Below are 23,905 nucleotides of genomic sequence, written 5' to 3'. Positions count from 1 at the left end.
GGTCTTCAATCCAGGGAAGCCTAGCCAGCATCCTGGTGGCATCTGGAACCTGGTGATTGAAAAGAGAGTTAACATACAAAGCCAAACAATTTGTTGAGCAAACATGGATCCCAAGATTGGAATAGTGGAGAGGAAGTGTTGGGGAGGTACTCACTGCAAACTCTAGTGTAATCCTGCTTTCAGGTATATATTTTGCAGTAGTTTATGGATACGTGTGCGCATACGCTCTCTCTCACAGAAACTGGTGTATGTCTAGGTTATGGGACTTTGTTAGAAAGTGAACTACCTGAGATGAAATTAGAGTGTACTATAAAAGGAAAGGTCTCACCCGAGTAATGAAGCTGAAGGGTTGTCATTCCACACGTGAAGTCTCTGGATACACTCTGAGGTGAAGCATGTTGAGATGGCAATCGTTGCTTTGGTTAGGTTGTGATCGGCGGATGCAATATTATTTGGTATGGATTGGGAGAAGCATACGGGAAAGTGAGCCCTATCCATGGGTGCCAGGACTGGGGGAAGTAGGGGCTCTATAGTGAAGATGTGAGGTTCCTGCTGTCTTAGGGTTCAAAAAGACAATCAATAGTTAATATTATCATCACATTATTTGTTAATTGGGTTAACTTTGAAAAGTCCCTTTGTTATGGTTTGCTGTACAGTACCCAGTATCTTGTATATAGCTGTGCTATTGGAAGCCTCCAATCTACTTGGTCTAGGCTTTTGAGAGAGTCCGCATATCAATACGTAGTGTCTTTCTTTTAGGCAGTAGACATGCTGATAGGATTGGTTGTTCTTGAAGTGCTCAGCGTGTCTTTAGTGAGACTCAGGCAGAGGGAGAAAGTGCCAAGTGTTAGAATAATTGTTTTTATGTGGCATGCACTATACCACTGCTAAGCTAGCTGCCTCTGTGGCCTGATTTTTGTTTTCACACTTTACACCTTAGAGGAGCAGTAGAGATACAGAGAGACAACAGAGAACCACTCCACCATCGTTGGAGCTTCCTCATAGCTGTCCATAGTGCTCCTGTACTTTTGTAAGCCTCCCATGTAGAAGACATGCATTCCATCCAGTGAGCTGCCTCTTGACCCTAAGAACTGCTTTTAAAAAAAATATTTGTTTATTCCCTTTTGTTGCCCTTGTGGTTTTATTATTATAGTTATTATTGTTGTTGTAATTTATGTCATTGTTGTTGGATAGGACAGAGAAATGGAGAGAGGAGGGGAAGACAGGGAGAGAAAGAGACACCTGCAGACCTGCTTCACCACCAGTCAAGTGACTCCCCTACAGATGGGGAGCTGGGGCTCGAACCGGGATCCTTATGCTGGTCCTTGTGCTTTGTGCCACCTGTGCTTAACCTGCTGCACTACCACCCGACTCCCCTAAGAACTGTTTTTAAGGTCACGCAGACCTGGATTAGAAACACAAATTCTACCACAGACCTTAAAGCTTCCTTAGGCAAATACCAATTGAATGGCAGGATCCAAAAAGCCTGATGCTTTGATGCTTGGTAACTTTTTGTTGAGTTAGACTGGTTGTGTAACCAAAGTAGTCTCATCTATAAAATGGGAATACCTATCCTATAGGATTTTAATGAAAATGAAGTAAGATGAGTATAACAATTTGTCTTGTGCCTGACAGCAAGAGATACTTGGTAATTGCTAGTTTTCTCTTTTCTTCCCCCTTGCCCTGTATCCTTATAAAAGTTAGAAATCATACATGTCTTAATAGGCTGCAGTGAGGATGGCTTGAGTTGACTTTTCAGCAGGTGTGACCTTTCACCATCTAATGTTGTCTTCTGTGATCTTTGTAGTCAGATATGTAGACCATCCATGTGTTCTGCAAAGGTTCTCTTCACTGTGGCTTGTGTTATAATAATGTGGTATAGTGGAGGGGGCTGAGGACTAGAGTAAAACTAGTAGTTTTTTATGATAAAAAGTTACTTGAACCCTTTTTTTTCTTTTGTATAAAGAAAGTAATATTTGCCTGTTCTAGAATTTATATTGCAGTCGAAATCTACAGGCCATCCCGTACCATTGTTCCTGAGAGATGTTTTGTCCTGTTGTATACCTATATTTCATTTGCCTTGAAGGTCTGTCTGAGGACAGAAATTTATCAAGTGAACTATCACTGACTCCATATTGTGTTAACAGTGGTAATTTCTGATGTCATAGTACAATAACACAGCTCTTTTATGAGGATGCCTGCTAATTAGAAGAGCTTTAGCTTTTAGTAACAAATACATGTGGACATTGATATATGACTGCTGGGGAGGGAGAGTTAGCATAATGGCTATACAAAAAGACTCTCATGTCTAAGGCTTCAAAGTCCCAGGTTCCCATACCACCATAAGCCATAGCTGAGCAGTGTTCTGGTAGAAAAAAAAATAACAATAAATAAACTAAAGCAGAATAAATATATGAATGCTTAAATAAAAATAAAAATTAAACTCTGTGTATATAGGGTATGGGATCTGGGCAAACATAATAGCCACTTTGGCTACTTTGGTTATAGTGGGGATAGGGTGGGGGCGAGGGGGACAGGACCTTTTTTTCTGCCAGGGGCCATTTGGATATTTATAACATCGTTCATAGGTCATACAAAATTATCAACTTAAAAGCTATCTATCTATATCTGTATCCCAGGTTTATTGAATTTCGAGTCCTGTCCATGGTTGTCTTGGCAGGGTCAGATGAAATGTGTTCGTGGATCTTATATTATCTGCAGGTTGGATTTTCCCCACAGGTGGCTTTGAGGATCCAAACATTAACTGTAATTCTGAGTGCCCTGGCAGCCAAGAAAAAAAGGGAATGGTCCAAGTGAGGTAACTCACCTGAAGCACACTGGTCCTGCCATGTGCCTGACATGCAGCCCAGCCCCTGTGGCACTGGGGGAAGTGTTGGTGCTGTGGTGTCCTCTCTTTATCTTTCTGTTTCTTACTCTCTGAAAAAGTCAGCCCAAATCATGAAGCCCCAGCAATGACAAAAAAAGAAAAGAAAAAAAAAGAAAAGGGTGGCGGCTGGGGAGACAGCATAATGGTCATACAGAAGACTAACTTACCTAATGCTCTAAGGTCCCAGGTCTCAGCACCACCATAAGCCAGAGCTGAACAGTGCTCTGACCTTTCTCTGTGTATATCTCTTTCATTAAAAATAAAAAATGATAAATCATTTATCAGCTCTTCATAAAATTACTAATAACCATATTGTTTGCTGAGAATGAAAAGTTTTTCCTGATACTGTTAATAATTGATATAAAAGTTTTTATTTAAATTATAGACATTAAACCACATTAAAGACTGGCTTAAGTTACCTTATGGGTGGGAATAGATAGCATAATGGTTATGCAAAGAAACTCTCATGCCTGAGACTCCAAAGTCCTAGGTTCAATCCCCTGCACCACCATAAGCCAAAGCTGAGCAGCGCTCTGGTCTAAATAAATAAATAAATAAATAAAAGTAGAGAGAAAAAAACTATTTTATGAAACAGAACTAGAATATCACTTTTCATATGCAATAGTGGAGACAAACTTGGGGCTTCATCCTTCTTGAGAGCACAACACTTTATTAGCTGCCACCTCCTGGACTTCAGAACAATGCTTTTAAAATTTTTAATATTTATTTATTTATTTATTTTGCCTCCAGTCACTGGGGCTCAGTGCTGGCACTACAAATTCACTGCTTCTGGCAGCCTTTTTTTTTTTTTTTTTTTTTTCCCTTTTCACTTGATAGGACAGAGAGAATTTGAGAGGGGAGGGGAGGGGAAGACAGAGGGAGAGAAAGATAGACATCTGCAGACCTGCTTCACTACTGGGGAAGCATCCCCATTGCAGATGGGGAGTTCAGGGGCTTGAACTCGGGCCCTTGCAGTATCCTTGCAAGTACTATGTAGTACTATGTGTGCTTTACCCGGTGCATTACTGTCTGGCCCCCTATGTTCATTTTATGTTTTAAAATTGCCACCATAGTATCACTGGGGCTTGCTGCCAGCACTATGAATCCATCACTTCTGGCGACCATCTCCTCCTGCCCTCAGTTATTTCTATTTTATTAGATAGGATAGAGAGAAATTTAGACGAGAGGGGAGAGATGGGGAGAGAGAAAGAGATACCTGCAGACCTGCTTTACTACAGGCCAAGTGTCCTTCCTGTAGGTGGGGAGCAGGGGCTCGAACCTGGGTCCTTGTCCATGGTAATGTGTATGCTCAATTGGGTGTGCCACTGCCCGGCCCCCAGAACAATGTCTTTATCAAGATTTTTTTCCTCAGAATATGTATTTTTTTTTCTTTATATAGTACCTGAGAAAAAATCTAAAGGCATATAAGAAATCAAGAATCAATGGGTTTGTTTTATAGGGAATAAATGTAATGAGCACTGTTCTGGTTAACTCAGATAAAATCTAAAAATAGAATCCCTCTTGAAAAATGGAGAATTGGTCTTTTAGATTGCTTCTCTCAAGTATCTACTCTGTCAGGTTGACATTTTATAGGTACTGAACGGTAGTCAGATTAAGATTGAAAATTCTGACCAGATTGTGGTAGTCTAACACATCAATATTTTATTTTTTTAACTAGAGCACTGCTCAGCTCTGACTTGTGGTGGTAGTAGGGTTGAACTTGGGACCTTTGCTGCCTCAGGCATGAAAATATGTTGTGTAAATCATTTTGCTACCCCACACCCCTTGCACCCTATTGCACCTTTCAAGACAACCCCATCCCACAACTCCACTTCTGGAATCATTCATTTGTATTCATATTGTATGCATTGTGGAAATGTGAAAATGAGTGGAGACATGTTGCCTTTTAAATAAAAACCTAATGAGTTGTTTAACTATTCTCATTAGTGTATCTAATAGGTGGTAAAATCTCTATGCAGTAAGTTTTGTACTTCTCTACTGCTTTATTTGGAGAGAAATACATTCACAGTCTATTGCCCATTGCAATAACACGTATCAAGCCAACAATGAAAATGGTAGCCTTCAGTTCTATAAGAAATTATTTTGCTTGAGATCAGAAGTATACCTATAGGCAGTAGAAGAACTTGCTGACAGATACTGGTTGTGGCTCTATGAGAAAAAAAAACAAACTCCAGGTTTTCTTACCTGATCTGTCTGGTTTTTCTCTTCTTGGGACTATGGAGTTGGCATGGGGAAGAAAAAGGTCATGGTAAAATGGTAGGATACCAGTGCACATTTGCTAAGGGAGATTAGTTCTTCAGAGCTCATAAATAGAGGAAAACCACAAGTCTTTAATGAGTAAAATGATTTTGAAGGACTTTTTCTTTTCTTGCAAACCTTTTGCTCTCATAAGTAATTCAATAGTTTTAAAAATTTTTCTATTTAGTTATTTTGCCATCATCTGACCTAAAGAAGTTTATTACCCCTTTTCCCCTCATAAGTAAGTTATTTTCCATCTTCTCCTACTCCATCTCTGGAGGTGTTTTCTGAATTATTTCGGAGGGCATGGTACTCTGTACTTGTTTTTAGCCATTATTTATGTTTGCATTCAATTATAACCAACTTTCCTTACAATTATGGAGATGGCCCTTGAGCATTTTTGTTTCAGGGAACAGGTATCTATTTGTAACAATTAGCTCTGGAGAGAGGGGAATTACCCATAATTCTTGTACTCAGAGGAGATATTGTACTAATGGATCCCTGGCCTCCTGACTCCTCTGGAGAGCCACTGCTCTTGTTTACTTCTTGACTCTAGGTCTCCTGAATTAGACTGGCAGGAGGTATTCAATGTTGTCAACTAGATTTGAGTCCCCTAGAGGGGTCTCTGCTGCAAGTCCCCAGGATTCCAGCTTGTTTTGTGCTACCCTTTATCCTGCTCTAAGTCCTTTCCCATCTGATGTTTGTTCCCTCACAGTACTTCAGGCACATGCCATTTGTGAAATGAAGATCTGCTTCTGTGCTGCTTTAATATAGTAGTCACTGACCACTTGTGACAATTTAGACTTAGATTAGTTAAGATGAAAAAAAAAAATCTAGTCTGTTAGTTTTATTAGTCACATTTTGTTGGTATGCTTCTAAAAACCCCTTCTGTTTCATTTGGTTTAAATCCCCCCTGCTTAACACTGCATTCTATTTACATAACCACTTCATTCTATTTACATAACCTCTGTTAACAAGCACCACCTTCCCTCCAGGGCATTGGTGGTTTAGTGGTAGAATTCTCACCTGCTCCGCCCCCTCTCCTTGTCATACCCTGATTTTCACCAGTCACTTTTCTTTCCACCCTCTCTGCGTCGCATCCTGTTCCCACTCTACTGGGCTACTATATTTATAAAGACAAGATTGTTTGTAGTTAGTTAGTTTAGTTTAGCTTAGCTTGGTATAGATTGTGCTGTGTCCTGCATGAATAAAGAGATACTGCGTACAATCCAGCCATGAGTCCCGGGTCGTCTGTTACCCGCCCATGAAGCCAGCCCTGTGAAAACAACATAGCCTGGTGAAAACAACATATGGCGCTACAACGTGGGACTGGACCTGCGCAACTCCCAGATAAGTGAAGACTTTGCCTACCTATGCACTATGGTCTTCTCTTCTACTTATGAAGAGGTTTGCCAAAGCCTCCACTGTTTCATCATAAGACAGTTACTCTGTCTCTGGAACATTTTACTCTGGGCCACACTTTGTTTCCCTGACCGGGAACTTTGGTTTCTTGTGACCCTAATCATAGAGCTTGGGAAATGCACTGAGATTTCTCCTTGGACTTTCTGGATTCCCTCTCCCATGTTTCCTGAGGAAAAGGACTACATTTTGCTCCGGGCCACAATTTGGTTCTTTATGACCATGATCGTAGACCTTGGGATATGCATGGGGATTTCCACTGGGACTTTCTGGACTTCTTCTCGCATATTTCCCATGGAGAAGGACTACTCTAATTTGAGGAGCATTCTCCAGTACCCTGGCAGTCCCCAAGAATGGAGACACGTGGTTAGTTCTACTCTCCTGATTGGATTCTTTCTTCGATGGGAAGACACTTTTAAAAATGGGTGCCTGAAGCAATCCAGCAGGAACAGTCAGAAGCACCCTAAATGGAATTTTGAAGAGCTTTTTGGACTAGGACGCCCTCCAGGGACTCATGATACTACAGGGTGAGATCTGCATAATCTGGTTCAAGTTGCATTTCATAAGAGAGTGATTTGAATGACTGAATTTTTGTATGACATTGACTTAAAAAAAAATGCTGGACGCAGCCATGATTTCTAGAGACATCCAGAAACAATCCAAAAAATTGTTTTTTTCCTCCTTTGATTTCTTTTTTACGTCTTGGCATAAATCTGAAACGTTTAATCCTGAAATGGTATGAGTTATGGGCGGGGCAGATAGTGGAATGATTATGTTAATTATTCTCATGCCTGAGGCTTTTACCATGATTCTTCTGTTTACCTTTCCACATTTTATTGAGTTTAAACTGTTTCAACAACTTTGAATTCATACTAGAAAGGACTTCCAATTATAATGGAGTTATCAATTATAGTAAACTTTTAATCTGCTACAAGTTTTGTTTGACAAGTAAGTGAATTTCAGCTGTCAAGTCTTCACCTGAAAAAGCATCTACTCAAATGGAATTCCTGGAAATTCATTTGGATCCTGTTCTCTGACATCGACCACAAGATGGAATGACTACAACACACCCCTGGAAACCAATGATGTGACCTGGCACGACCTGAAGAAATAGATTCACAGACTCCAAAGATCACTCTCTACAGAAAAGCAGAATTCTGGTGGCCGACATTCCCCATTGAGACAGACGTGCAGTGTTTCATCCCCTGGCATTTTCTTCCATGGCCATCTACTTTGGACTGACACTTCCATCGGACATACTGGTACACGCTGCTGTGTTTCTCAAAGACTAACTTCAGCCAATTGCCTTGAGACTTTATAGACCATGTTCCCTCGCCTGCAGGCTCTGTTCACAGAGGCAGAAAACTCCCCCTCCTTATTAGGTTATGCCCACAGAGGCAGGAAACGCCCTTTGAGGCAAGAGATGCCCCCAGAGGCATGAAGCGCTCCCAGAGGCAAGAAATGCCCTTTCGCCTGCTAGGCCTTGCCCTTTGAGACAAGAAACGTTCCCCTTGGCATCACACTGGTTATTGCTGTTCGCCTATTTTGTTTTCCATGTCTTATGTCAGTTCTTTTGAAAACGCCTGTACGATATAGGTTTCTGTTCACCCCACAATCCTGATACTATGACCATTAGTTAAAAATAAAGGGGGAATTGTTGGTATGCTTCTAAAAACCCCTTCTGTTTCATTTGGTTTAAATCCCTCCTGCTTAACACTGCATTCTATTTACATAACCACTTCATTCTATTTACATAACCTCTGTTAACAAGCACCACCTTCCCTTCAGGGCATTGGTGGTTTAGTGGTAGAATTCTCACCTGCTCCGCCCCCTCTCCTTGTCATACCCTGATTTTCACCAGTCACTTTTCTTTCCACCCTCTCTGCGTCGCATCCTGTTCCCACCCTACTGGGCTAGTATATTTATAAAGACAAGATTGTTTGTAGTTAGTTAGTTTAGTTTTAGCTTAGCTTGTTATAGATTGCACTGCGTCCTGCATGAATAAAGAGATACTGCATACAACCCAGCCATGAGTCCCGGGTCGTCTGTTACCCGCCCATGAAGCCAGCTCGGTGAAAACGACAACATTTTAAGTGCTTGCTGAACACATGTGACTAGGGGCAACTGTTCCTACAATGAAGCTATAGAACATCAGCACAGAACGTTTGTTGGACAGCACTGGCCTAGAAAGTGGATGGTTGATACTACCTGCTCCAGTTGACTGCTGTTATAGAAATGCAATCTCTTCTACACAGTCTCTTAAATAACTGCTTGACGTTCATCATTATTGTTTTACTGCTTTATTAATTCGAAGTCATTAAGTGAAAACTACAGTTAACTGCTAGCAAAAGCCATTGACAGCAGTACCAGTCTCTTTGTCACTTTGTTTCCTGGTATTTAAATGCATGTCATGTGATAGTGGCTCTTTATTTCCTGGTAATGGTAAGGAGTTGATGTATTATTTTTTGTGCTAAGCTTCTCAGCAGAGAAGTTATACCAGATTACATGGGTGGTTTCTGCAGTGTGGGTCATGCAGAGAGACATGAAAATAACTAGTGAAATGCAGAAACTTAGGTGTGAAAATTTCTGACTTTTATAACCTGTCTTGTGAAAATGAAGTCCAAAGGGTTCCAAAAGAGTTAAGATTATTCCAGAAGGAGAGACTTTCCCTAAAACCCAAAAGAGATTGAAAGCCTTTTTGTCAGTTACAATTTTGTCCACTATAACTCTTTCAGACAGGATGAAGTTAGCCAAATATTAAAGACACAAGAGGGTATAGTAACTAAATAGTGTTTGTTGTGTACCCAGAAATGTGAATATGGGGATATATATATATATATAATTTACCTTGTACAAATAGCACAAAAGGGTCATATTTGTTGAGCAGAGGCTCCTTAGACCCATACAAAATCTTTTCAAGTCCCGTATATAGATATATGCTTCCTAGCTCTGTACTTGAGTTTGACTGGGGAGTTGTAGGCAGTGAGAACAATAGGAAAGCACATTCACAGATCCCACTCCTCCTTGCCTTGCTAATCCTTTCTCTTCTGGTAAACTAGAGGTTATAATTTGTCCTACAATTAGCTAACTTATTGCTCCAAAGAGACGGCCCTTTAACAGTGAATTTGATTAGTAGGATTTTGGGAATTACTGGTGTTGAAGTGTCTACCTGATAACACTTAAATTTTGGCACTTTGGTAACTGTTTTGTTGCCACTGTATAGAACTGTATTCATTGCTTAACCTTTTCAGACTGTGTATAGGTTTATTCAGAGGAAGCTGTGGGATAAGTTCCTTATGATATGTGAATAGTTATCAGTGTCTACACTCAGAGGATATGGTTGTAGCTATTAAGAAAAGCTAAGGGAGACTAAACAGTACATTTTCAAAGAGATTAAAAGGATTGTTAGATTGGAATCACAGTCTTGATAAGAACGGTTTGAGGAGATTGACTTTTGTCCTAGGCTAGGACTGTGACCTCCTTTTCTGTGAATCAGACCTGTTAGAATTCTGGTTATGAAAGCTGATGAAAAACCAGTCCCACTTGATGGGTAGTCTCTCAGGTGATCACTTTTCTTCTGAGCCTCAACAGTTCTTTGAAGATCAGAGTGCCCCCTCCATTCTATGGAGCCTGCAACCAGCAGAGACAAGCTCTAGGGATAAGCTGCCATGCTGGGAACTGCACAGAAATTCAAGTTAAAAAAACCACTGTCCCTGGCCACTGTGAACTTTTAATTGAAAACCACGGAGAATGTTTAACTGATACCTGTGTATCAGTAGAGTATCTGAAAATGTGAAATAATGAGGAAGTTTTGAGTATAGGTAATAGAAATTGGGAGGATATGAATATCCATCACAATTTTATACTTTTTTTGTGGTTTTGAAGTTCAGTCACACATTACTTAATGATAGGGATGTGTTACTAAGTGACTTCATCTTTGTGTGAACGTCATAAGAGTACATGCTATTCTCTAAACAGTACTTCTCTGTTTCGCTGGCACAGCAATTCAGGAGGGCATTTTGGAAGATAAACTGAGTCATCCATGACTTCTCACTGCTCCTGTAATACAGTGGCAATGTGTGCTATCACATCACTAGGCAATAGGTATTTGGGGATCACTGTTACATATGCTGTATATCATTGATCAAAACATCATTGTAACATGCATGACTACTATTTATTCATTTATTTATTATTTATTTATCAGAGCATCCTTCAACTCTAGTTTATGGTGTTGCAGGGGATTGAACATGGGAATTTGGAGCCTCAGACAACAGTTTTCTGACATAATTGTTATGCTATTTATCCCTTCCCTGTAATTTATTTATTTCAATATCAAAGAATTATATATTTTGTTCTTCAAGGAATCATGTACTTAGTTATATGAAATCTCAGAAATATTTGGGACAAACATGTTTTTAGATTGTTGACAATGGGATAAAGTACTAGAATAGCCCTGAGAGAGGAATAGCTTTTTTTTTATTTCTTGAGACTCTTCTATTACTCAATTTGGGTCACAATGGTCTATGAGTATGAGTGACCATTAACCATGCCAATTGAAGGAGAATTGGTTTCTTAGTCACTGTGCTGTTGAAGTAATGGGGTAGTTATAAATTTGATCTTTTTTGACACCATGTTTCCAGTTTTTCAAATGTGCACTCATCTGTCACAGATCCTAGGAATAATCATTTACTCTTTTGAATGGAGATGCTCTGAGGTACCACAGCCCAGAGATTGATCGCAGTGTAGGGGCAGTGCACAAATGATTGTATCAGTATCAAGTTTTTGCTGTTACCAAGGTCTATATATTCAGCCATTTTAGTGGCTTTCTGTGTAATGCATTTGACTTTTAGCTTCTGTTGCTAAAGTAATGGTAACATATTCTGCTTTCTATCTGTTTATTTATAGTCTTGTTTTCTACCCTTGCAAAACTTGATATAGGTACAAAGCTTCAGAAATGTACTTATATACCAGAGTAACAGATAACTCTGATTTGGCTATAAGGCAATAATTTAAGTTGACAAGTTTAGCTGATAACATAAAACACAAGAGAGAAATAGGATCAGTTTATAAATGTCAGTAGAACCCCTGAGAGTGAGTTGCTTCCTTGAGCTCTCTCCAGTACTGTTGTTTTGTCTAATAAATTATAAAGTGAAATGAATGGATGTCTGTAAAAATCTGGCTGGCCAAGATTAAAAGAATTGGGTTGTAAATTAGCTGCTTCCTTTATGTCACTTTAAGCAAGTTTCATAATGGACTTAATGACAGGACATTAAGGTTCTTGGAAAGACCCAGGATCCAGCTTTTCTGGAATGCCAGGAGGTCAAGAGAAAGGATGGGTCTGTTTGTGGTGAGTCCTACTAGGAATCAAAGCCTGCCAGTTCTCCAAGCCCTTGTGTGCCTATGTGTGAGGAAACAGAATGGAAGAGATTGTGCAATCTGAAAACTTGACCTTGTAGAAGATTATTATAGATTGCCACTATGAAATCTATAGCTATGCACAAAATGATGGTTGTGCAATATTTTACTGATTTTTAAAAACTGAAAATCAGTTCAGCATAATGGTTGACATACAAGATCACATCTCCCTCATGGAAAATAAATATTCCTGCTTTACTTTGACATTTATTTTACATAAATATACTAGCATTTATGTAGCGTTATCTCATGCTTGTGTTACTCCCTGTGACGTGCTGTGTAATTGATGTTTGCAGAGCCAGGGGAGTGATGCAGATGGCTTAGAGCATCCAGGAATAGTTTTTAGGTAATGAATTTTAGTTTTGTAATTATTAGGAGTGGACATAAGAACTGAACATACAGTGACCCAGGAGGTGGCACAGTGCATAAATCATTAGAATTAGAAGCATGAGGTCCTGAGTTCAATCCCAAGGAATTGAATATGCCAGAGTGATGTTCTGGTTCACACTCTTGTATAAGTAAGTTAAGTAAGTAAAAATCAAATATACTTATCTTCATGCATCTCAGTGACTTGCCACATGTTAATAAAAGTCCTTGGTGAATCACCTTTTACTTTATAAAAAGCCAGTTAGACTCATGTCCTTGTTATAAAATAACTCATGAAGCAGAGGAAATAAAAGTTTCAGGGGATGGAAACCTAAAAAAATTCATTCCCTGTACCCTGTCAGAGTTGGTCACATCACCGTCCTTTTAGAGATTTCTATGGATAATACTCATGCTTTCTTGTCATTATAGGCATTTAGCCTTATCTTAATATGCTTGGGCCTTTATAACAAAATACCATATACTGGGTGGCTTGTAAACTACAGAAATGTATTTCTCGGTGTGGGGGTAGTTGTGCACCTGTTTAAGTGCATATATCACCATACCCAAGGACCTGGGTTCGAGCCCCTGCTCCCCATATGTGGAGGGGGGGTTGTTTTGTGAGTGGTGAGGTCTTTCCCTTTTCTAGTTCTCCCTCCCCTCTTAATTTCTCTGTCAAATAAAGAGAGAGAGTGAGAGAGAAAAAAAAAAAAAAAGGAAAAATGACTTCTTGGAGCAGTGGGTTCCTAGTGCCAGCACTGAGCCCCAGCAATAACCCTGGTGACAATAGAAGAAAGAAAGATGAAGGAAGGAAGGAAGGAAGAAACAAAGTAGGAAATGTGTTTCACAGGTCTAGAGGAGATAGTAAAGTTCAAGATCAAGGTGCCAACAGATTTAGTGTTTGGTGACAGCTTGCTTCTTGGTTCATTGATGTGTTTTCCTTCTTTGGCTATGCAGAAGCTTTTCAATTTGATGTCGTCCCATTGGTTGGGTTTGTATCATCAAAGATGTCCTTGAGGTTTAGGTGTGAAAGTGTTGCACCAATGTTTTCCTCTAGGAATTTGATAGTTTCTGGTCCAACATTCAGGTCCTTGGTCCATTTGGAGTTAATTTTTGTTTCTGGTGAGATAAGGTGGTTCAGTTTCATTCTTCTGCATGTTTCAACCCAGTTTTCCCAGCACCATGTATTGAAGAGAGCCTACTTCTTCCATTTAATATTTTGGGTCCCATTATCAAAGATTAGATGTCCATAGGTGTGGGGGTTTCGTTCTGGGCTTTCAATTCTGTTCCATTGGTCTGTGTGCCTATTTTTGTTCCAGTACCAGCCTGTTTTGATTATGGTGGCCTTATAATATATTTTGAGATCTGGGAGTGTGATGCCTCCATTTTTGTTTCTTTTCCTCAAGATTGTTTTGGTGATTCTAGGTGTTTTCTGGTTCCAGATAAATAATTGTAGTTTTTGTTCTATTCTCCTAAAGAGGTTTGGTGGAATTTTGAGGTATATCACATTAAATTTGTATATGGCTCTGGGGAGAATATTAATTTTGATGATATTCTTCCAATCCATGAGCATGCGATGTCTTTCCATTTCTTGGTATCATTCTCTATTTCCTTGAGTAGTGACTCATAGTTTTCAGTATACAAGTCTTCTATGGCCTTACTTGGCAGAAGACTCAGAGGTGCTGTCTAGAGTTCATTTTATAAGGACACTTATTCCTTGTGGCCAGATTACCTTCCAAAGGCCCTACCTCAAAAATACTGGGGATTAGGTTTCAGAATATGAATTTTAGGGCACACAAATGCTTAGTCCATAGCAAGCATTAAGCATAACTAGAGATGCTTATCTTGAAGTAAAGAAAGATTGAAGGAAAATGATTCTGATTTTAAAAACTCTTTAATCCTCTCCACTGCCACCCAGCATTGTCTATGTGGTCGCAAATCTCCTGAAGTAACCATCTTTCCTGCTCCTTGATTATTTCCCTCCTTAACCCCTGAGAGGCATTTGATTGGATGAGGATTTTGTCTAAGATTATTTGAGGCTAAAGGTTGGACACAGCATCTTGTTGGTTTGTATTTCTTTGTTGTTTTTTTTTGTTTGTTTTTGCTGCCCTTGTTGTTTTATTGTTGTTACTACTGTTGTTATTACTGATGTTGTCGTTGCTGGATAGGACAGAGAGAAATGGAGAGAGGAGGGGAAGACAGAGAGGGGGAGAGAAAGACAGACACCTGTAGATCTGCTTCACCACCTGCGAAGCGACTCCCCTGCAGGTGGGGATGGTTTGTATTTCTGTTATGACCTCTATTTATAATTTTCCTATAAAGTCATAACCCTAGCAAAATACCTGTCAGGAGTTGCAAATATGCAATTTACATTTTATTATTTTTTATTTTTTATTTATAAAAAGGAAACACGGAGAAAACCATATGATAAGAGAGGTACAACTCCACATAATTCCCACCACCAGGACTCGTATCCCATCCCCTCCCCTGATAGCTTTCCTATTCTTTAACCCTCTGGGGCAATTTACATTTTCTTAATTATTTTGTTATTCTGTTTCCTTGCTTGATATGTATTATTTTCTTTTTTGAACATTGGATTTTCTTTGCCTTCATCTCTACTTAGCATCTGTTAGAATGTGCCCTAATTGGGAGTAGGGTGGTAGCACAGCGGGTTAAGTGCACATGGCGCAAAGCGCAAGAACCAGCAGAAGGATCCTGGTTCGAGCCCCCGTCACCCCATCTAGAGGGGATTCGCTTCACAGGTGGTGAAGAAGGTCTACAGGTGTCTTTCTCTCCCCCTCTCTGTCTTCCCCTCCTCTCTCCATTTCTCTCTGTCCTATCCAACAATGATGACATCAACAACAATAACTACAACAATAAAAACAAGGACAAAATGGAAATAAGTAAATATTAAAAAATCTAAAAAAAAAAAAAGAAAGAAAGAATGTGTCCTAATCAAGAGACTGGCATACTTTAACGATGACTCTTTAGTCACTATCAGGCCACCCCATCAGCTGGGGCCCTAGTCGGAGAGTCCTGAGATTCCCTAACAGGTAAGATGGGCCTAGACCTTGAATAAATCCCTCTCTCCATTGTTACTGGTCATCTCTGTCAGGAACAACACAATAGACCACTCTGTGGGCCCCCATAGGACCTTGCTCTCAACATGGATCAACCATAGTAGAGAATGTTCCATCTTCCGAAGGGAGTCTGGACAACATACTCGATCTTCCACTTGAGGAAGCTGTGATTTGAAATTGGGGCAGCTTGGAATGTTACTATTCAGGACCACAGAATATGAGCTCAAATCTAGAGAGATGCAGAGGTCACATAGGCTCCTAAGCTGAATATGATAATCAGATTGATGGGGTTTACAGTTAACAATATTAATACACCTTTCCCATATTTGGGAACTACTCTCTTCCCTGATCTAGCTTTCTGGTCTTTTTGCAGCTATGACATCTCCCCAGACAATAACTTGGATCCACTTGCGTATCAGATGTTAGGCTTGGGAAAAAAAAATAAAATAACTAGTATAGTCATGGGCCCTTTGGAATATAACTAAAATAGGCCTACTAATTATCTACAAAATGGAGACCCCCCCCCCCCAACTCATCATCTGCACTATTCCAGTCTTTAGGTTCATGATTAGTTAACAATTTGTTTGGTTTTATATGTTAACTCTTTTTCATTTCCAGATGCTACCATGATGCCAACTGGACTTCCCTGGACAGACAACCCCACCAATGTGTCCTGAAGCCCCGCTTTCCCAGAGCCCCGCCCCACTAGGGAAAAGGAGACAGGCTGGGAGTATAGATAGACCTGTCCATGCCCATGTTCAGCAGGGGAAGCAATTACAGAAGCCAGACCTTCCACCTTCTGCACCCCATAATGATTCTAGGTCCATATTCCCAGAAGGTTAAAGAATAGGAAAGCTATCTGGAGAGGGGATGAGATACAGAGTTCTTGTGGTGGGAACTGTATGGAGTTGTACCCCTCTTATCCTATGGTTTTTGTCAGTGTTTTCTTCTTATAAATAAAAATTAAATAAAAAAGAATATGCCATAATAGCATATATTGGTTACTTTTAAGAGATAGACTGCAAGACACGAAAGCATTGCTCCACTGTTCATATGTTGATGGTTCTACTTGTCTTTCTCCTTATTGCTCCCACTTGGTGCTGGAGTTTGAATGAGGCATGCACTCTATCCACTGCACTACCTCCCAGATACCAATATTTTTCTTACTCTTTCTGGTCTGACAAAATATTCTATACTAATCTTGTTTATTTCTATTCAGGACTGTAGTCAGTAGTTGTTCTAAAAAGTCCTAGTTTCTTTGTTTCCCTATCAGGATTTTCACTGGGGCTCTATTCCTGTATAACTAACTCTGCCACTCCTCATATATTCTCTCTTGCTTTAATTTTGGAGGCTTAAACCTGGTTCCTTGTATACGGTAACAGGTGAACTATCTCTTGTTCTATAATCCCTGATTTCTTTGAATAGAAAATGATATATATATATTTTTTGGTTTGTTTTTTATTTCCAGGGCTTCATTCTTCTGGGCTGACTTTTTCAGATAGAGTGAGATGAAGAGAGGGAAAGAAATAATAATACTAAAGCTTCCTTCAATGAAGTGGAGGCCAGGCTCAAACCTGGCAAAGCAGTGCACTGTTCAAGTGAGCTATTCTGCCATCCCTATATCTTTTTTAAAAAACATTTTATTTATTTTAATGAGAGGTAGAGAGAAAGATACACTAAGAGAAAGGCCAGAACATTGCACACTGGCTTATAGTGGTGCTGGGGATTGAACCTGGGTCCTCAGACTCTGGCAAAAAAAGTTTTTTGCATACCCATTATGCCATCTCCCTAGCCCACCTATATCTTTTTTAATGTACCACTAGGGAGTCAATCCAAGACATTGAGCATGTGCCGTACAACTGAGCAGCAGCATCCCTGGGCTCAATTTTTCCCATTCTTTATTATTATTATTATTGATTTAATAATGATTGACAAGACTGTAGGATAAAAGAGGTACAATTCCATACAATTCCCACTACTAGAGTTCCATATCCCATCCCTTCCACTGGAAACGTTCATATTCTTTATCCCTCTGGAAGTATGGACCCAGGATCATTATGGGGTGCAGAAGGTGGAAGTGTAGCTTCTGTAATTGCTTCTTGACTGGACATGGGTGTTCGCAAGTCAATCCTTACTCCTAGCTTGTTTCTGTCTTTCCCTAGTGGGGCAGGGCTCTGGGGAGGTGGGGTTCTAGGACACATAGGTGAGATTGTCTGTCCAGGGAAGTCAGGTTGGCATCACAGTAGCTGAAAAAGTATTAAGATATAAAGCAGAACAAATTGTTGAATAATCAGGAACCCAATGGTAAGAATATAGCATTTGAGATTTGGGGTCTCCATTTTGGAAAAGTTAGGAAGTCTATTTTAGGTATATTCTTAGGGGCCCATGACTACTAGTTTTTGCCTAAGCCTGACAGTTAACAGGCAGATCAGCTAAAAGTATTGTCTGAGGAGAAAGTGTCAGGGTTGGAAATAGGACTAGAAAGCTGGATCAGGGAAGAGAGTAGCTCCAAAACATGGGAAAAGTATATAAATACTGTTAACTGTAAACACCATTGATCTGATCTGGGGCCCATGTCTGTTCATACTCAGCAGAGGAGGCTGTGTAATCTCTGTGTCCCTGTAGATCTGAGCTTGTATTCCCTGGTCACAGCTAGGAGCATTCTTGGCTGCACTCTTTTCAGGACCAGTCTTGTCAAGTGGCAGAGCATGTTGACCCAGCCTCTCTTCGGAGAGTGGAGCAGTTTCTACCATTGTTCTACATTGAGGGCAAAGTCCTTTAGAGGCCCACAAGAGGGTTTATGATGTTGTTCCTAATGGCGATGACCAAAGATGGTGGGGAGAGGGATCTGTTAGAGGTTTTCCATTCTTTTTTAAGAAGGGAAAAAACACTCTGAGAGAAGAGATGAGATAGCACCGTACTACCATCCATGGAACTTTCCTGGTGCCATTCATGGTACTCCTATGTGGTGCTAGGACTTGAACTTGGCTTTATACACAGCAAGCTGTGTGCTCTGCATTAGCAAGATTCTAGCCTCAGGAAATAATAAGGGTTTTTTTGTTTGTTTTTTGTCTCCAGGGTTATTGCTGGGGCTGGGTGCCTGCACTAGGAATGCACTGCTCCTGGAGGCCATTTTTCCCATTTTGCCACGTGCGCTTAACTCGCTACGCTACTGCCCAGCCCCCATTTTTCCCATTTTGTTGCTCTTGTTGTTCATATTGTTGCCATCGCTGTTGTTGGATGGGACAAAGAAATTGAGAAAGGAGAAGAAAGAGAGGAGGAGAAATAGACACCTGCAGACTTGCTTCACTACCCATGATTCGACCCCCCCTACAGGTGGGGAGCCAGGCAATTCGAACCCCGGATACTAAGCCGGTCCTTGAGCTTGGTGCCATGTGCCCATAACCTGCTGCAATACTGCCCAGCCCCCAAGAAATAATATGTTTAAGACTATATTCTTGTCATTAGGATTATTCATCGCTTCTGTGCTGTTTTCATGCCTTTTTTTTTTTTTGCTAAGAACTAAAACCAGATAATTTTAGATATCTCATGTATTCAAATGGTTATTCATATGTAGGAGTGCAGGATTTTTATTATACTGCATCTTTTTTATATTTATTTTCCCTTTTGTGGCCCTTGTTTTATTGTTGTAGTTATTGTTGTTATTGATGTCGTCATTGTTGGATAGGACAGAGAGAAATGGAGAAAGGAGGGAAAGACAGAGGGGGAGAGAAAGATAGGCACCTGCAAGACCTGCTTCACCGCCTGTGAAGCGACTCCCCAGCAGGTGGGGAGCTGAGGGCTCCAACGGGATCCTTATGCTGGTCCTTGCACTTTGCGCCATGTGTGCTTAGCCTGCTGCGCTACCACCCGACCTGCTATACTGCATCTTTTATGCTACATCTGTATCTCTTTTCTTCCACTCCAAGAATCTGACTCCAGAATACAGAAGAGGATATAGTTAGAACTTCTAGTACTTACTCAGTTATGATAATGGTGGTATTAACTCTCATCATCTTATGATAAAGAGTAGCAAATAATTTGTCATTACTGTGGGACACAATTCTTTTATGAACATTGGATTTTCTTTGTCTTCATTATTTATCTATTTCTGACAAAGTTCGCTTATATTTTGGCTTTTCAATTTTTCTTTTATTTTTTATATTTTAAGGGATTTCTGTTGTGATTATCCCTCCCTCCCCCTCTCTTTTACCTCTCCTTTCCTCTCCCCCTCCTTCCCCTCATTCCTTTTCTTCTTTTTCTTTGTCACCAAGTAATCATTGGTGCTTTGTGCCTACATGACAAATCTACTATTCCTGGTGGTGTCTCTCTCTGTTTGTCTCTTTCTCCTTGTCAGGATAGAGAAATTGAGAGGGAAAGGTGATAGGGAGAGTTGGAGGGACGGAGAGACAAAGAGAAACACCCACAGCACTGCTGTATTGCTTATGAAGCTCTCCCATACAGAGAGGGACTGGGGATTTGAACCTGGATCCTTGCACATGGTAATGTGTGCTAAACCAAGTGTGCCACTGCCTAGCCCAGCTGTGATTATTCTTTCAATCCTAATTCTTAGATTCTGGTACTTGTTGCTGTTGTTACCTTGTATGATCTTTTAAAATGTATTGATGTATTTATCCCATCATGAACTAGAAAGTTACAATTTTGATGATCTGTGGTAATTTCTTTCTGACTTCCTTTCATTGTTTAAAGGTATTCTCCTTATTTTCTCCCCACCCCTTTGGTGGAACCAGGGTCTCTAATATGCATTACTTTCCTGCTTTGGTTTACTTCTTTTCATTCAGATAGAGAGACACAGAAAGAGAGGTAGAGACACCACAGCACTGAAGCTTCCTCTGCCCTAATACTGCCTCCCATGTGGTGCCGGGTCTCTATTAGTAGTAGTAGTATTGTTATTATTTAATTTAATTTAATTTAATAATGATGGACTAGACCATAGGATAAGCGGGGTACAATTCACACAGTTCCCACCACCTGAGTTCTGCATCCTATCCCCTCCATTGGAAGCCCTCCTATTCTTTTTATTTATTTATTTTTTTAGCCTCCAGGGTTATTGCTGGGGCTCGGTGCCAGCACTATGAATCCACTGCTCCTGGAGGCCATTTTTTTCCCACTTTGTTGCCCTTGTTGTCATCATTATTGTTGTTATCATTGCTGTTGTTGTTGGAGAGGACAGAGAGAAATTGAGAGAGGAGGGGAGACTGAGGGGGGAGAGAAAGATAGACACCACAGACCTGCTTCACCGCCTGTGAAACGACCCTCCTGCAGGTGGGGAGCCAGGGGCTTGAACCAGGATCCTCCTTCCGGTCCTTGTGCTTTGCGCCATGTGCGTTTAACCCGCTGTGCTACCACCCGACACCCTAGCCCTCCTATTCTTTATCCTTCTGTGAGCATGAACCCAGGATCATTATGGGGTATAGAAGGTGGAAGATCTGGCTTTTGTAATTGCCTTTCTATTGGACAGGTGCATTGGTGCCAGGTCTTGAACTTGGTTAGCATGTGTGGCAATTCAGGTATCCTTTCAATCTCCTGGTCCCCACCTGAAAGGGGGAAGTTTCACAGATGGTGGCAGAACAGTGCTGCAGGTCTTTTTGCCCATTTTTTAAATTGTTTTTTTTACATTTTATTTATTTATTTAACTTCTTTATTGGGGAATTAATGTTTTACATTCAACAGTAAATACAATAGTTTGTACATGCATAACATTTCCCAGTTTTCCATATAACAATATAGTCTCCATTAGTTCCTCTGTCATCCTTTTTTGGATCTGTATTCTACCCCACACCCACCTCAGAGTCTTTCATTTTGGTGCAAAGTGCCAATTCCAGTTCAGGTTCTACTTATGTTTTCCCTTCTGATTTTGTTTGTCAACTTCTGCCCGAGAGTGAGTTCATCCCATATTCATCCTATTTCTGACTTAATTCACTTAACATGAATTTTTCAAGGTCTATCCAAGATCGGCTGAAAACAGTGAAGTCACTGTTTTTAATAGCTGAGTAGTATTCCATTGTATACCACAAACTTGCTCAGGCACTCATCTGTTATTGGACACCTGGGTTGCTTCCAGGTTTTGGCTATTACAAATTGTGCTGCTAAGAACATATGTGTACACAGATCTTTTTGAATGGGTGTGTTGGGTTCCTTGGGATATATCCTCAGGAGACGAATTGCAGGATCATAGGGTAGGTCCATTTCTAGCCTTCTGAGAGTTCTCCAGACTGTTCTTCATAGAGGTTGGACTAATTTAAATTCCTACCAGCAGTGCAGGAGGGTTCCTTTGACACCACAACCTCTCCAGCATTTGTTGCTGTTAACCTTTTCTTATGTATGGCATTCATAGGAGTGAAGGTATCTCATTGTTGTCTTTATTTGCATTTCTCTGACAATCAAAGACTTGGAGCATTTTTCATGTGTTTCTTAGTCTTCTGGATCTCTTCTGTGGTGAATATTCTGTCCATGTCCTATCCCCATTTTTTGGATGGGGTTATTTGTTTTCTTGAGGTTGAGTTTGGCAAACTCTTTATATATTTTGGTTATTAAACTCTTGTCTGATGTATGGCATGTAAAGATCTTCTCCCATTCTGCGCAGAAGCTTCTTAATTTGATGTAGACCCATAGGTTTATGCTTGCCTTAGTCTTCTTTATAGTTGGATTTGTTTCATTGAAGATGTCTTTAAAATTTATGTGGAAAAGAGTTCTGCCAATGTTTTCCTCTAAGTGTCTGATAGTTTCTGGTCTAATATCCAAGTCCTTGATCCACTTGGAATTTACTTTTGTGTTTGGTGAAATATAGTGGTTCAGTTTCATTCTTCTGCATATTTCAACCCATTGTTTCCAACAACATTTGTTGAAGAGACTCTACTTTTCCCATTTAATAGTCTGAGCACCTTTGTCAAAGAGTAGATGTCCATAGGTGTGGGGGCTTACTTCTGGGCTCTCAGTTCTATTCTACTGGTGAGTGTGTCTATTCATGTTTCAGTACCAAGCAGTTTTGATGACAATGGCCCCATAATACAATTTGAGATATGGGAGTGTGATGCCTCCAGTTCTGTCCTTTCTTCTCAAGATTGCTTTGACAATTCTAGGTCTTTTCTGGTTTCAGATAAACATTTATAGCATTAGTTCTATTCTCCTAAATAATATGTTTGGGATCTTGATAGGGATAACATTAAATTTGTATATGGCTCTGGGTAGTATATTCATTTTGATTATGTTAATTCTTCCAACCCATGAACACGGAATATGTTTCCACTTCTTTGTGTCTTTTTCAATTTCCTTGAGTAGTGACTCATAATTTTCAGTATACAAGTCTTTCACTTCTTTGATTAGGTTTACTCCTAGATCTTTTATTGATTTTGTTGCTATAGTAAAAGGAATTGATTTCTGGATTTCAACTTCTACCTTAGTGTTTGCATAGAGGAATGCCACTGACTTTTGAATGTTTATTTTGTAGCCTGACACCTTACTGTATTGCCTGATGATTTCCATAAGCTTCTTGCTGGATACCTTAGGTTTTTCTATATATACTATCATGTCATCTGCAAATAGGGAGAGTTTGACTTCTTCTCTTCCAGTCTGTATGCCTTTAATTCCTTGCTCCTGCCTGATTGCTATGGCAAGAACTTCCAACACTATGTTGAATAATAATGTTGATAGTGGGTGGCCCTGTCTAGTGCCTGATCTGAGGGGAAATGCTTCCAGTTTTTCACCAATGAGGATAATGTTGGCTGTAGGTTTGCTATATATAGACTCCACTATCTTGAGGAATTTTACATCTATTCTCATTTTTTGTAGTGTTTTGATCATAAAGGGATGTTGGATTTTTGTCAAAAGTTTCTCTGCATCTATTGATATGACCATGTGGTTTTTGGTCTTGCTTTTAATGATGTGGTGAATTATGTTGATTGATTTACGTATATTAAACCAACCTTGCATGCCTGGGATAAACCCCACTTGGTCATAATGAACAATCTTTTTAATTTACTGCTTTATCTGGTTGGCTAGAATTTTGTTCAGTAATTTAGCATCTATGTTCATCAGAGATATTGGTCTGTGGTTTTCTACTTTGGTTGTGTACCTGTCTGCTTTTGGTATCAGAGTAATGTTGGATTCATAGAAGCTGGAAAGGAGTATTCTAGTGTCTTCAATCTTCTGGAAGACTTAAAAGTAGAGGTATTTGTTCTTCTTTGAAGGTTTTGTAGAATTCATTTGTAAAATGAATCTGGTACAGGACTTTTATTTCTGGGAAGGTTTTTGATAACTCTTTCAATTTCATTGGCTATGATGGGCCTGTTCATATTATCTAGTTCCTTTTTACTTAATTTTGGAAGTTTGTAGGTATCTAGAATATCGTCCATTTTTTCCAGGTTCTCTAGCTTGATGGCATATAGTTTTTCATAGAAGCCTCACATGATATGCTGAATTTCTGCCATGTCTGTTGTGATATCTCTTCTTTCATTTA

At 39.9% G+C, this 23,905-nt stretch overlaps 1 protein-coding gene across 2 annotated transcripts in view; it reads left to right on the top strand.

Annotated features, from left to right (window-relative positions):
• SIL1 (SIL1 nucleotide exchange factor) overlaps nucleotides 1–23,905 on the top strand; it is a 315,958-nt gene that overhangs the window by 130,411 nt on the left and 161,642 nt on the right. The gene's annotated exons all lie outside the window — the stretch shown is intronic.

The sequence above is a fragment of the Erinaceus europaeus genome, chromosome 2 (assembly GCF_950295315.1).
Source record: "Erinaceus europaeus chromosome 2, mEriEur2.1, whole genome shotgun sequence".
Taxonomy (NCBI): domain Eukaryota; kingdom Metazoa; phylum Chordata; class Mammalia; order Eulipotyphla; family Erinaceidae; genus Erinaceus; species Erinaceus europaeus.
Note: the sequence above shows the minus strand (reverse complement) of the source record. Positions and strands in the feature narration are given on the sequence as shown.